Genomic DNA, 14,421 nt, shown 5'->3' on the forward strand with positions numbered 1-14,421 from the left:
CACTGACATGGGTCCCTTTCATGTTACTGACACTGGTCACCATAAGCAGACTATGTTAATGTAATCAACTAAACCTAGAACGTGATAAATCATTATGATCAATTCAATGACTGAAAACAGTGAAAGAATATAAAAGAAAAGAAAGAGAAGCTGAAAACAGTTAAAAAAAACCATAAACTTTGGGCAATGTTCAGAACTACTAACGACTGAATTATTAGATATTAATTAATGTAAGCTGAGAGAAGAAGTATTTAGGTCTTTGACAACATACTGACTTCCTATCCCATTTATGTGAAAGAAACAAAAAAAAATAGTGAGTTAACACTAAACTGAAACTCATCCATACTATTTACTTCTTGGTAGCCCCAGAACAAAGTCAAAGATAAAATGAAGGATGTGTCTCTACATCATCTAGTAGTTCATGATATAGGCTCTTATCTCAATCTAATGTTGTTTATCTCCGGGTCATTCTAGCTATGACAATCCCTCATTTTGTATACCAGTGAACACATTATTTAAAGTGTTCTTCCCTTTTTTTAAAGACATTATAATGTAATTTTAGTGATATGAAGCTTGTTTAACTAGGTACTTTGATGCAAATGTAGCAATCTATTCTTTCTTTCTTTCTTTTTCTTTCTTTTTTCTTGTTTCAGTCATTTTGACTGCGGCCATGCTGGAGCACCGCCTTTAATCGAGCAACTCGACCCCGGGACTTATTCTTTGTATGCCCCAGTACTTTTCTATCGGTCTCTTTTGCCGAACCGCTAAGTGACGGGGACATAAACACACCAGTATCGGTTGTCAAGCAATGCTAGGGGGACAAACACAGACACACAACACACACATATACATATATATATACACACATATATACGACAGGCTTCTTTCAGTTTCTGTCTACCAAATCCACTCACAAGGCATTGGTTGGCCCGGGGCTATAGCAGAAGACACTTGCCCAAGATGCCACGCAGTGGGACTGAACCCAGAACCATGCGGTTGGTTAGCAAGCTACTTACCACACGGCCACTCCTGCAACTCATTTAAAACTTCCAGTAGCTATATATAAATAAAGCCTATACTTACCAAATAAATATGACCCAATAGCATGTAACATGCTTTTACTGATTGTTATATGCACCCTTGTGAATAGATATAGACACCCTCTTGGCCTTCCAAACCTTGACCCAACAGAATATCAAGTATGTGAGAGCTGGAGGGATAGAGAGCTGCACTAGCATTCAGTGGTACCTATTTTCAGCTGAGGAGACAGAAGCAATGTAAAAGCTCAAAGATAATGCACAACTCAGTCAAAGAAGTCAACTCATAACCTTGTGATTGTGAGCCCAACATCCTAACTTGTAGACCACCTCTCTTCACGCAATATGTAATTGAGAACAAATAACACAAAACATTCTCTAAACAATCAGCCATTAAAATTACTTATACTATATCAAAATCCATTCATTAATGTAAACATGTTCCTGAAAGTAAAATTGAGAGATTATAAGGTTCTTCATGAAACTGGATAATTTAGATTAATGGTTCTCAGCTGGAGTCTATATGACCCCTGGGGGGGGGGGGGGGTTCATGCAAGCAAAATAGTAAATTGGGGATTCCCAGTCTTATATTAAGGGTCCTTGAAAGATTTTACTTTTGATACATCATCATCATCATCATCATCATTGTTTAACATCCACTTTCCATGCTAGCATAGGTTGTCGATTTGACTGAGGACTGGCGAACCAGATGGCTGCACCAGGCTCCAATCTAATCTGGCAGAGTTTCTACAGCTGGATGCCCTTCCTAACGCCAACCACTCCGAGAGTGTAGTGGGTGCTTTTACATGCCACCGGCACGAGGGCCAATCAGGCGGTACTGGCAATGGCCACGCTCATGTATTGCAAGAAACAGCTAGGCTTCTTTCTTTAATTTTACATAGTTCTGCCCACACAAGTTAATGTATGAGAAACAAAATAGGAATTTTGAAAGAAATTTCAATAAAACTAGTTGATAAACATTGACTGGCTATGGGGGTCCACCAGAATAAAATAGTAATCAAGGCGGTCCACAGGTAAAAAAAAAAATGATTGAGAATGACTGGTTTAGATTAAAATCTAAAAAATATTGTCACAGTCACAAATCAAATCAATTCTGATTGTCATCATCATCATCATTTAACATCCATTTTTCCCTGCTTACATAGGTCAGACAGAAATTGCTGAGGCAGATTTCTCATAGCTGGGTGCCCTTCCTGTCACCAACCCTCACCTGTATGATGATGATGTTCATCAATAACTATCACATGACAATTGCACGTGCACACACACACATACACACCATACAGCCTATTATCAAGTTTTACAAATTTGGGGATGTGAAGTACATTTGAAATCTGATGACTCACTGTACAATTTAGATACATTGCATAAGATATCTGACTTTGATAAAAGATTAATTAATGTGTTATGAATGGCTTGTATCATTTCATTTATTTCAGAGAGAAAAAAAATCAATTTTAATAAAAACGTTTTTTGTTTTATGCTCTAGTTTGGGGAATCAGACTAGGAATTTCAAATAGTCTGGATTTCTAACAACGTGGCCAGATAAACTAAGGTGAGTATAATGCCTGCCCCAGGATATAATCCAGTACTAATGACGACAACAGGGTGTGGATCTACAACTAATAATCAGAGAGAAAAAGAGAGGAGAGAGTTCAACCAGTTGAACTTTGTGACACTTGAGAATTTCTGTTTTACATATTGAATATCAAATACTGGTTTTCAGTTTGATTCACAATATCATATTTCAACTAAAGATCATAGCCTGAATGGTATAAAATACCATTCTTGGCCTTCAGGCAAATAAGTATTCAATTTTTTTTTTTTTTTAACCAGCTGCTGATTCAACACTAAAACAGGATATAATTATGCAGCTGACCTGAATTACAAATATGTCGAGGTTGCCTTAATCAATATCACACACAGATATTGATAAAATACTACATAACCAAGAGAGGGAGAGAGAAAGGGGAGTGGCTTTGGATGTGATCCATTAATACCAAGAAGTATTATAGTAGAATGTCATTAAAAACTCTTAGTTTCACAATACAAACTAACATAAAACAGAACTGCAAATAAAATTATTGATGCCTGGATGGCTATGTGAGTGGATGGTACTTAAAAGGAAGAAAACAGGCAAAAAGTGAATAGCAAAAGCTACTGAGATAGCATAGGAATCAACTGGAAATATACAGACATAGCTGTGTGGTTAAAAACTTCAGTTTGCAACTTCAGGGTTCCCAGTTTAGTGCCAGTATATGGCACCATGGTCAATTTTTTCATCAACCAAATTCTGCAGTATAAGTGTGGAATTTGACAGATGGAAACTGTGTGTAAGTCCAGTGTATGTGTGTGAGTGAGAGACATTCTTGAATTTAAGATCAAAAGAACAAAAAGTCCAAAGAGAACCCTCTACAAGGAGTTAAAGATAATTGCAGAGTAAGTAATTTATTACACATACACACACATTAAATATGTATGCATACATTCTTGTGTTTACATTTACCATCATCATATAGCATCCATTTTCCATGCTGGCATAGGTTAAATGGTTTGACTGAACCAGGCTCCAGTCTGTTTTGGCTTGGTTTCTACAACTGGGTGCCCTGCCCAACACCAACCACTCCATAGAGTATACTGGGTGTCTTCCACGTGTGACCAGCAAGGATGCTTTTTATGTGTCACCAGCACAAGAGTCTTGTACATGTCATTGGCACAGGTGCTGCAAGTGTAAAAAGCATTGCTGATGTTGTGTCCCTTCAAATCCTGTAGCTTAGTGGCTCAACAATATAGATGAAAAAAAAAACAGTGTCAACATGTACCTGATTGAAATAAATAGGGGGTGGGGGTCAATATGAACGAGCAAACCCTTGAAGGCAGTTCCCTCAACATGGCTGTAAACTAATGACTGAAACCAGTGAAATAAAAGAATAAAAACATTTCAAATCTTGGAGAACAGGACTAAAAATGACATGATCAAACTGCACACACACAGAGGCATAGTATCTATGACATAACATCTACTTTCTGCTGTTATTGATTTACAGCTAGAGAAGTTAAACATTAGAAGTACAACAGGCAGCAGTAAAACTGAGATGGTTATAACAGGATTTTACAGTTAATTAACCCTTCTGTTGACTTGATATATCACTTGATAAATTGGATGACTTAGAGGTTAAGATGCAGGACCACTTGAGTTAAAGATCATTCTGTCAGTGGTCATTTATAATTACTTTTTTGTAGCTGTTTTATGCTGTGCTTCTATTGATGTGAGTAAGCTAAGATGAGCTGGTTAAGACAGTTTAATGGAATATAATATTGGATTACTAAGCTTCTCAGTGCTGCGTTTAAACCTTCCACAGCTGTTCCCTTGTGTATTTTAGCACAACAATTACACCAACATACTCCACTTCACCTGGCTGTTGAGAAGAGGTACCAGATCTTTGGAGAATGCCACCTGGAATACATCAGCATCCTATTACAAGAGGGACACAGCTCTCAACTACTAAATACAACAAAATGCTTTTATAAAGAACTCATAAAGTCAGATTATTAACTTTAGACTTGGTACAGTTAAGTAGATGAGATATTAGCTTTTACATGTGAAGTTAGTCCATCACAGATAAAACTCTCAGATAGGTCTGGTAATTGTATGAAGTACAACTAAGTAAACTAAAGCAGAAAAATCAGCATCTTGCCTAAAGAATATAAGAGATTCCTACAAAGATTTCAAATACAAGAATTAGTAGACCAATATTTTATCTACATTGTCATCATCATCCCCATTTAATGTCTGTTTTACATGTTTCTTATTTCTTTATTGCCCATAAGGGGCTATACATAGAGGGGACAAACAAGGACAGACAAAGGGATTAAGTCGATTACATCGACCCCAGTACGTAACTGGTACTTGATTTATCAACCCTGAAAGGATGAAAAGCAAAGTCGACTGCGGTAGAATTTGAACCCCAAACATAACGGCAGATGAAATACCGCTAAGCATTTCACCCGGTGTGCTAACGCTTCTGCCAGCTCACTGCCTTTTTTCCATGTTGGCATGTGTTGGACGGTCTGACAGGCACCAGTAGGGCCAGGAACACACCAGATTCCATAATCTGTTCTGGCTTGGTTTCTATAGTTGGATGCTCTTCCCAATGCCAACCACTCCATACAGTATACTGGGTGCTTTTTATGTGGCACCATCACAAGTACTTTTTAAGTGGCACCAGCACTCACACCAACACTTTCAACACCTTGGTTTTAGGATCTCACACACACATACAAGAACATCCAATGATGAATACGAGCTTAAACCAAACAAAATGTGGTATAGCATGGAACTCACAAGTAAATATAATTTAAACTGAATGTAGTTAAACTAGAATTAACACTTAACATTTGACATATATTATTCAGACCTAATTTAACTATGTTTAATACTTGCTAAAAATAGGAAGAGTAACTTAAATTTTAAATTAATACATCAGCATATATATATATACATAAAGTGTGTTAAGAGCATTTATAGAACATGTATCCTAAAGAAACTCAACAAACAATTAAAAAAAATCAATTTTTTAAAAACTTATAACACCTTCTCTTCTCCATCTTTAATTGTTTGTTTTAAGTTTCTATAGGACACGTGTTCTATAAATGCTCTTAACACACTTTATACTTGTAACATTTTCATATTCGAAAAATACTTACTACAGTAAGCTACTAATGTAATATAAAGAATCATTATTAGAAATTGACCTTTGGAACCTCCAACAGTAAAGGATGATTAATATAAAGAATCTTTATAAGAAATCGACCTTTGGAACCTCTTAAAATAAAGGATGATATAGAACTCAACCTTTTCTCATATATATATATATATATGAACATAAATGAATATATCAACATAGACATAGGAGCACTGTGTGGCACCTTGGGCAAATGCCTTCTACTATAGCCTCGGGCTGACCAAAGCCTTGTGAGTGGATTTGGTAGACAGAAACTGAAAGAAGCCTGTCATATATATATATACATACATATATGTATATATGTACATGCTTGTGTGCCTGTGTGTCTCCACTCCCTCACCATCACTTGACAACCGATGCTGGTGTGTTTACGTCCCCAAAACTTAGCTGTTCAGCAAAAGAAACCAATAGAATAAGTACTAGGCTTACAAAGAATAAGCCCTGGGGTCAATTTGTTTGACTAAAGGCGGTGCTCCAGCATGGCTGCAGTCAAATGACTGAAACAAATAAAAGAAAAAGTAATGTCATTAACAGAAGGTTAATAATCTACTACAGAACAGTCACAGAAAAAGGACAGAGTAACAAAAAAATATATATATGTAAAGCTAAAAGCAACAACTAAAAATACTTCATTGAATTTGTTTGATATCAAAATACATGCTCTCCTGAGGTTTTTGTAGCCAATTTTCTATTTTGAGGTGAAGTACCTTCAATTATATTTCAACCCACTTTCTTCACAAATCTTTTAGATTTTACATTTCTTTGCTGCAAAAGTAGACAAGTAATGTCGCCATAGAAAGCCATAAACATTGTGTTGGTAATCCTTAATTTATTACGTGCTTAATTAGAAAACTTAACAAAAAAAAACTTCAAAAAGTAAACTGCCATGATTGATAATGCTTTTAAGCAATGCATATATTTGCTCCACTAAACTTGCTCCCATTTCACAGTTCAGTGTGTTCCCATTTCATAGTTTCAGTAGCTGAAAATATTTGCTCTAAAAATGTACAGCATTATTTTAAATCATGTTAAGGTGGTGAGCTGGGAGAAATTGTTAGCACGTTGGACAAAATGCTTAGTAGTTTTTCACCCGTCAGAACATTCTGAGTTCAAATTCTACTGAGGTCAACTTTACCTTTCATCCTTTCAGGGTCGATAAAATAAGCACCAGTTAATGACTGGGATCAATGTAATTGACTAGTCCCCTCCCTCAAAATTTCAGGCCTTGTGCCTACAGCAGAAAGGAGTATTTTAAATCATGTTAAAGTGGCAAAACACACACACAAACACACACAGATGTGAGAAACAAATTTCTATTAAACAACATTTTTACATCACTTGAAAACTGGAACTTGGCACTTACTATTTTTAACTACATTTAAACAATTCAACTATTTTTCATCTATGGACCCCTTTGATTACTCTTTTACTCTGGTGGACCCATATCCATTCTATGTTTAAAAACTAGTTTTATAGAAACTTCTTTCAAAATTCCTATTTTGTTTTTCACACATTAACTTGTGTAGGCTGAGCTATGTAAAATTAGAGTAAGAAGCCTAGTTGTTTTTTGCAATACATACTAATACATACAACTAAAGTAAAATTTTTCAGGGGACCTTAAAATACTATTGTGGATTCTCAATTTACTATTTTGTTGTGTGGATATGTATATATCTATGTGTGTGTGTCTTTGTGTCTGTTTGTCCCCCGCCACCGCTTGACAACTGGTGTTGGTGTGTTGTCTGCATACCCATAACTTAGCAGTTCAGCTAAGAGACCAATAGAATAAGTATTAGGCTTTAAAAAATAAGTCCTGGGGTCGATTTGTTCAGCTAAAAGCCTTCAAGGTGGTGCCCCAGCATGACCACTGTCAGATGACTGAAACAAGTAAAATATAAAAGATAAAATTTCTTAATTATCCCTTTAAAATGAAATAGATTAAGAATAAGCCTTTATATTAGTTTCTCAATTATTCTGTAATTACACAAATAAAATAATACCTCTTTACTCAATCTGGTAATAAAAAAAGTCTGCTGGTACAACTAGTTAAACTGGTAAATAATAAACTTTAGTTCGGTCATAACTAGTAATAGTGTACTTTGACAAGCCTTCTCAGATAAGTGAACACTCCTTTCAACATGTCCCATGAGTCAACAAGGTACACTCACTGGATCTGCTACAAATAGCAGCAAAATCTCGAATTACGCCCAAATATAATGAAGCAAAGAAAGTAGAACACAATAGATAATGTGGTGTGCGATACATAAGGCCTGTAAGAAGGGGGAAAAAAAAAAAGAAAATCACAGCTAGAATATGTTTGAACACAGGACGGTTAAATGAGGCCTGACCTGGGGCTAAACAACGATATTATGCTAAGTTGGAAAAGAGGAGTTAGTGAGGGTAGTTTTATTACCCTAGTCTATGAAAGTTGTGTATCAGATAAAATATTTCATGTAAAACAATTTCTATGCATCTTTTTCCTTGTAATTCCCTAATTTTAAATTCAAATTTCTAATCCCACCTTATATTACAAAGAAATAATTATCTCCCTTGTCATCACTAAGGAAACTCCATGAATCTGTGAGAAAATTAGCCAAAGTTGGGTTGTGAACTCACGTCACAAAAGCATAATCTCTATGGTGCACATTAAGCCTTTCTTGGAATCAACAAAAGAACCTCTACATAGGAATTTGATTTGCTAGCAATAGCAGCTAAATTTACTTTAAATCATACATCTTTAAAAAAAGACATTGGATAATGAAATCCCCGAGACAAGATAGTCATTACTTGAATGCCTTTGATCAGAGCAGATTTGTGCTAAACAGCATCAATATTGCAATATTTGAAAAGAAAATTTTCTGCAATCATCAATAGTAGCATAAATAAATATAGACAAAGCTCTTTTAAATGAAAGAGTGGGATCATGTCATTTATGCATAATCATAATTTATATGAAAGCCACACAGTAACTAATTAGTGTTGCTTTGTTTCTGGATAACAAACTTACATTTCAAAGCTTATGAGTGCTTGTGATTTAAAAATTATAAAAATAAAAAAAACATAAGGACATAAACCAAGTACATATATGGCTCCCTTCAACATACACAAAAACTATAATATTTCTAATAGAAAGGGCTTTCGATGTAGCATTCAAAGACATGTTAACCATGGAAAATCTTATAACTGAGTTATAGAGGTACAATTTAAGACTATTTTTATGTAGTGTATCTTTTTTCTTTTTATGGGTCAATCAGATCTTTAGGTCATGGGTTCAATTTTGAGACCAGACAGTATATTGTGTTCTTGAGCAAGATATTTCATTTCAGATTGTTTCAGTCCACTCGGCTGGGGAAAGGGTTAACTCTGTGCTGGAGTGGCATCTTGTTCAAGAGAGGTTTTGTACTCCTAATCACTTAAACACTTCATAAACCAGGATCAGCTCCAAACTGATGGGCTTGTAGGCTCAAGACAGACTTGAACTTTAATCAGAAGAGGAGGGACACTGTTCATTACCTTTTTACAGAGCCTCAAAGACTAATCCAGGAAAAGGAGAAATATTTCAATATCTTATCACAGAGATCTAACTGAATGCTTGTAACAGAGCAGACACAGTGTAAGCAACCAAGAATCAAGTTGTGGTGTTTTAACCAGGTAAAGGATTAAGTTTTTAGCCAAGAAAGGTATAAATAATCTGATGGGCTTTCATCCTAGGGGAAGAATTTAAGTAACCCATCTGAAGAGCTACCTAATTTCACTACCTGGGTCTATATATATCTGGCCATGGTGTCACATGAGATCAAACAAAACTAACACAATAATACCAGCAGTCAGACAGGTATTTGAAGTTATCTATACCTTACAGGGGAACTTGACTAAGAGAAACATTGCTGAGGAAAATTAAAGAAATATTTCAGCAACAAAAATAACTATAGTTTTAAACAAGTCATGAGTAACCTGCGACCTGCAGGACTTCCTGAATGGCATGCCTAACAAAATATTACCTGGGATATTTTAACTGTGTAATCTGCTTGATCATGAGCCATGTCTCATGTGGCCTGCTTCCTATAAAGGTTGCCTGTGCCTGGTTCAAACATTGAGTACTCCAACTTTAGATTGAAACTATAAACATGCTAAAACTCCAGAGCAGTAAAAACAAACAAGATGATGAAGTTAGAAGTGAGAATAACGATTCCCTTTGATGAGATACAAAATCTGCAGTTTGAATGGTGATAGTTGCTTATTTGATTGATTAAATCCAGTAAATTATTTGTACTTATTTTTATCACCTTTGGAGAGTGTATATGTTGGGGCTTCAAAGCAAAGATAATAAACACAAACTAAAATAATAACACTGTGTTCAGACAAGTACCAGACATGTTTCAGGTTTTGTTTACTTATTACTTTGACGTTGTACAAGAAATGAGGTTGATATGTTGAAAGTGCAACGAAGAAAGCTGTGAGCTATGATCCTCTTATTTATTTCAGTCAGTGTACTTAAGATATCTGAGTTGTTGCCTTCAAAGGTCTTAGTCAATCATATCAAATCCACAGTTTATTTCAGTCAGTTACTTATTTTAACAAATTTCTATTTGTCAAACTGCTAGAGTTACAAGATGTAAAAGGAAAACAATACAAACAAAGAAATGGACATAGAACTACATGAATATGCATACACATGTATGTGAATGTGGAAGCAACTCTTCTCATATCGGCTTGTATATGGAAAACGCCTGTCGCATGAAAAATTACTATGACAGTCAATGAAGTCGCATCTATGTTGTTGCATGACTTGCTATAAGTAGCAGCCAAATCTCCCATACACCACAGCCCACTATCTAAATAATAATAAATTAAAAAAATGGGAGGAACACACAAGATAAAGAAGTCTGACAAAAAAGAGGGGTTGGTCTGGCCACAGCTGAAATCCCATTAATGATAGGTCTGCTTGCTCAGGATTAGAATAAGAAGAAAAGTACTATCATCATCATCATCCTTTAACATCCGTTTTCAATGCTGGCATGGGTTGGACAGTTTGACTGAAAACTGGTAAGCTGGAGAGCTGCACCAGATTCCAATTTGATTGGGATGATTTCTACAGCTGGATACCTTCCTAATGCCAACCACTCCAAGAGTGTAGTGGGTACTTTTTATGTGCCACCAGCATGGGTGCCAATCACGCAGCACCACCATTGGCAAAAAATTGAGAAAGGAAAAAGCAGATCAAGAAAAACATGGGACATATTGAAATCAGATCAGAGAATATTGGGTCTTACAGATGAGATGAGAAAGTATAAGGAAGATTGGTAAGATGTACCTGTACAGTAAACAGCCTAGACCAGTGTTTCTCAAACAGGATCCATATGGCAGCTGAGAGTTCATATAATATTTTGGGGGGTCCATGCAACAAAATAGTAGATTGGGGATTCACAATAGTATTTTAAGGGCCTCTGAAAACATTTTGCTTTAGATGCATGTATTGGAATTTATTGCAAGAGATAGCTGGGTTTATTTCTCTAATTTTACATAGTTCAACCTATGCAAGTTAATGTGTGAAAAACAAAATAGGAATTTTAAAAAAAAGTTTCCATAAAACAAGTTTTTAAACACAGAATGGTTATACGGTCAACCAGAATAAAACAGCAATCAAAGGGGTCCATAAATAAAAAACTTGTTGAGAATCCTTGGTCGAGAAAATAGTTGAGAACTCCTGGACAAACAAACCTTAAAATAATGACACTATTTCCATGACTCTTAGAATGACCTAGATATTAAAATTTATGAAGCACACAGCTGCTGAATTACCATTTTGAGAGACAGAATCTCATCCTAGTTTCAGAATAACAATTGTTCTGCTACGATTTGCAGTATCATTAACTTGTATCTTAACTATGAAAATGAAACTTCCTTTGAACACTGACGATGTATGGTAATTTTTATGCTCATAAAAATTTATGACTCAAAGTTAAAAATCTTGGAAAAAAATAAGTAAAATTATGGTCTTTCACTAAATCATCAATGAAAATGAGGTGTGTTAATATTAGATATCAAAAAAAAAATAGCTTGAAATAATAGAACACACACACATATATTACATATATTTTTCTTGGTCAGATGGTCATAAATCAGAAAAAAAAGAGCACTCTAAAAGAAATGAAATTTTTTTAGCATTTATATAGATTTTTTAATGCATTTGAGTAGTACATCCTTAGCTATGGCAATAAACAGTCACTTTCTGATTGGTTATTGCCATAACCAAGGATATACTACATGAACACATGTGCGTGTGTATGTGCACACGTGTGGGTGCATGTGTTACCTTTCAGCTTTTTCAACCCATTGATGTTTTCTTTATATTTACATATTTTTCAGTCCAAGAGTTTGCAAATTTCAAAATTATTAAAATGTGATTTACATTAATGACACTGACACTGCCAATAATGTTTATTAATTATTCTTTTATTTGTTTCGGTCATTAGACTGCAGCCATACTGGGGCAACACTTTGAGATTAATTACAAAATATTTCATTCAAATATTGATTTCAGATTTTGGCACAAAGTCAGCAATTCCAGAGGAGGGAAGGGGTAAAACCATTACATCGCCCCCCCCCCCCTTCGTATTCAACTGGCACTTATTTTATCAACCCTAAAACGATGAAAGGCAAAGTCAACCTCAGCTGAATTTGAACTCAGAAAATAAAGACAAATGAAATGCTGATAATCATTTTGCCCGGCATGCTTAATGATTCTGCCAGTTCACTACTTTATTTCATTCAAATATTAAAAATTGCCAAGACTAGGTGTACCTTTACTTCATCAGAGCCAGTTTTCTGCCAGCATGGTATGTATACATGTATATGTCTAGGCTCCCATACCTAAATGTAGTGTTCAGAGTTTTCTGTTGGGGAACATAAGATGGGAAGCTTAAAAGTGTGCACATGCATTCAACACACACACACACACACACCTCCCAGTGTATTTGTCCAAGATGGAGACAGGCAAAAATGGTTAGTGTGAATGGCCCTATTCTGAGTATGTGCCTGTAGTTTGGAGAACAGGAGAGAGAGGGTTCAATAATGGTCAAGATAATCGTGGATCTATGGAGTTCCTTGATTGACCCTGGTTGGAGTTTCTCCTCTATCAGAAGGACTGCATCGTTAATGTTATCACATCCTTTGTATTCTATTCTTTTATTCTTTTACTTGTTTCAGTAATTTGACTGTGACCATGCTGGAGTACAGCCTTAAAGGGTTTTAGCCAAAGAAATCAACCCCAGGACTTATTCTTTGTCAGCCTAGTACTTATTCTATCAATGTCTTTTGCCGAACTGCTAAGTTACAGGGACATAAGCACACCAGCATTGGTTGTCAAGTGATTGCCAGACTAGGCGTTGTAAGTGTTTATTGAGCAAAAACACGTAAAGCTCCACAAGGCTCTGGCAGGGTGGTGGTGGCAAAACCTGCAGTACTCTTTCACCACAACTTTCTCTCACTCTTTCTTCCTGTTTCTCTTGTACCTGTATTTCAAAGGGCCAGCCTTGTCACACTCAGTGCCACACTGAATCTCCCCGAGAACTATGTTAAGGGTACACGTGTCTGTGGAGTGCTCAGCCATTTGCACGTTAATTTCACAAGCAAGCTGTTCCATTGATTGGATAACTGGAACCCTCGTCGTCGTAACTGACGGAGTGCCACGAGTGGCCTTATGCTTAAGGATAGGAAAGGGGCTATTCTCTGTGAAACTCTAAGTACCAGGACAATCCAGAATTGGTAGGGTTCTTTGGTTTCTCCTGGGTGGTACTTCCCTCTAAACTAGAGAATTTTGTCATCAATTTTTTTTATTGTTATTGCTTTATTGTTTATACATGCAAATGTAAATCCCCGCAGTTCTTTGCTTTTGTATTGTCTTAAATGGATTTTCTTTTGCCCCTTGTGACCAATAAATCATTATCATCATCATTATCATTATTATATTATTATAGTGAAGTCGGAGAGCTTGGCTGAATTGATAACACACCAGACAAACTATTTACAATCATTTCGTCTGTCTTTATGGTCCGAGTTCAAATTCCACTGAGGTTGACTTTGCCCTCCATTCTTTCGAGTTTGATAAAATAAGTACCAGTCCAATACTAGAGTCGATGTAATCGACGAGCCGCCACCACCACTACCAATTTTTCTCTTTGAAAAAATTATTATTATTATACTGAAGGTGGTGAGTTGCACGCTGGACGAAATGCTTTGCCTTTCATCCTTTCAATAAATTAAGTACCAGTTGCGTGCTGGAGTTGATCTAATCGACTGGCCCCCCTCCCCCAAAATTTAAGGCCTTGTGCCTATAGTAGAAAAGAATCATTAGCACGCCAGACAAAAGGCTTATCAACATTACTTCCGACTCATTAGGTTTTGAGTTCAAATTCTATCGAGGTCGATTTTGCCTTCATCTTTTTTGTGGGAGGGAGGGGCAATAAAATAAGTACCTGTTGAACATTGGGGTTCTATGTAATCGACTAACCCTCCCTCCGTAAAATTAGAAAGAATTATTATTATTGTTATTATTATTAAATAACCAGGAAAGTAAATCAAGGTATCTTATCAATGATAGGGTTATAGTTGAACGG

General features: G+C 35.9%; 1 protein-coding gene across 5 annotated transcripts in view; it reads right to left on the reverse strand.

The window, feature by feature from the left end:
* LOC115218917 (coiled-coil domain-containing protein 186) overlaps positions 1-14,421 on the reverse strand; it is a 145,129-nt gene that overhangs the window by 96,984 nt on the left and 33,724 nt on the right. The window lies entirely within an intron of this gene.

The sequence above is a fragment of the Octopus sinensis genome, linkage group LG14 (genome assembly GCF_006345805.1).
Source record: "Octopus sinensis linkage group LG14, ASM634580v1, whole genome shotgun sequence".
In the NCBI taxonomy this organism is placed as follows: domain Eukaryota; kingdom Metazoa; phylum Mollusca; class Cephalopoda; order Octopoda; family Octopodidae; genus Octopus; species Octopus sinensis.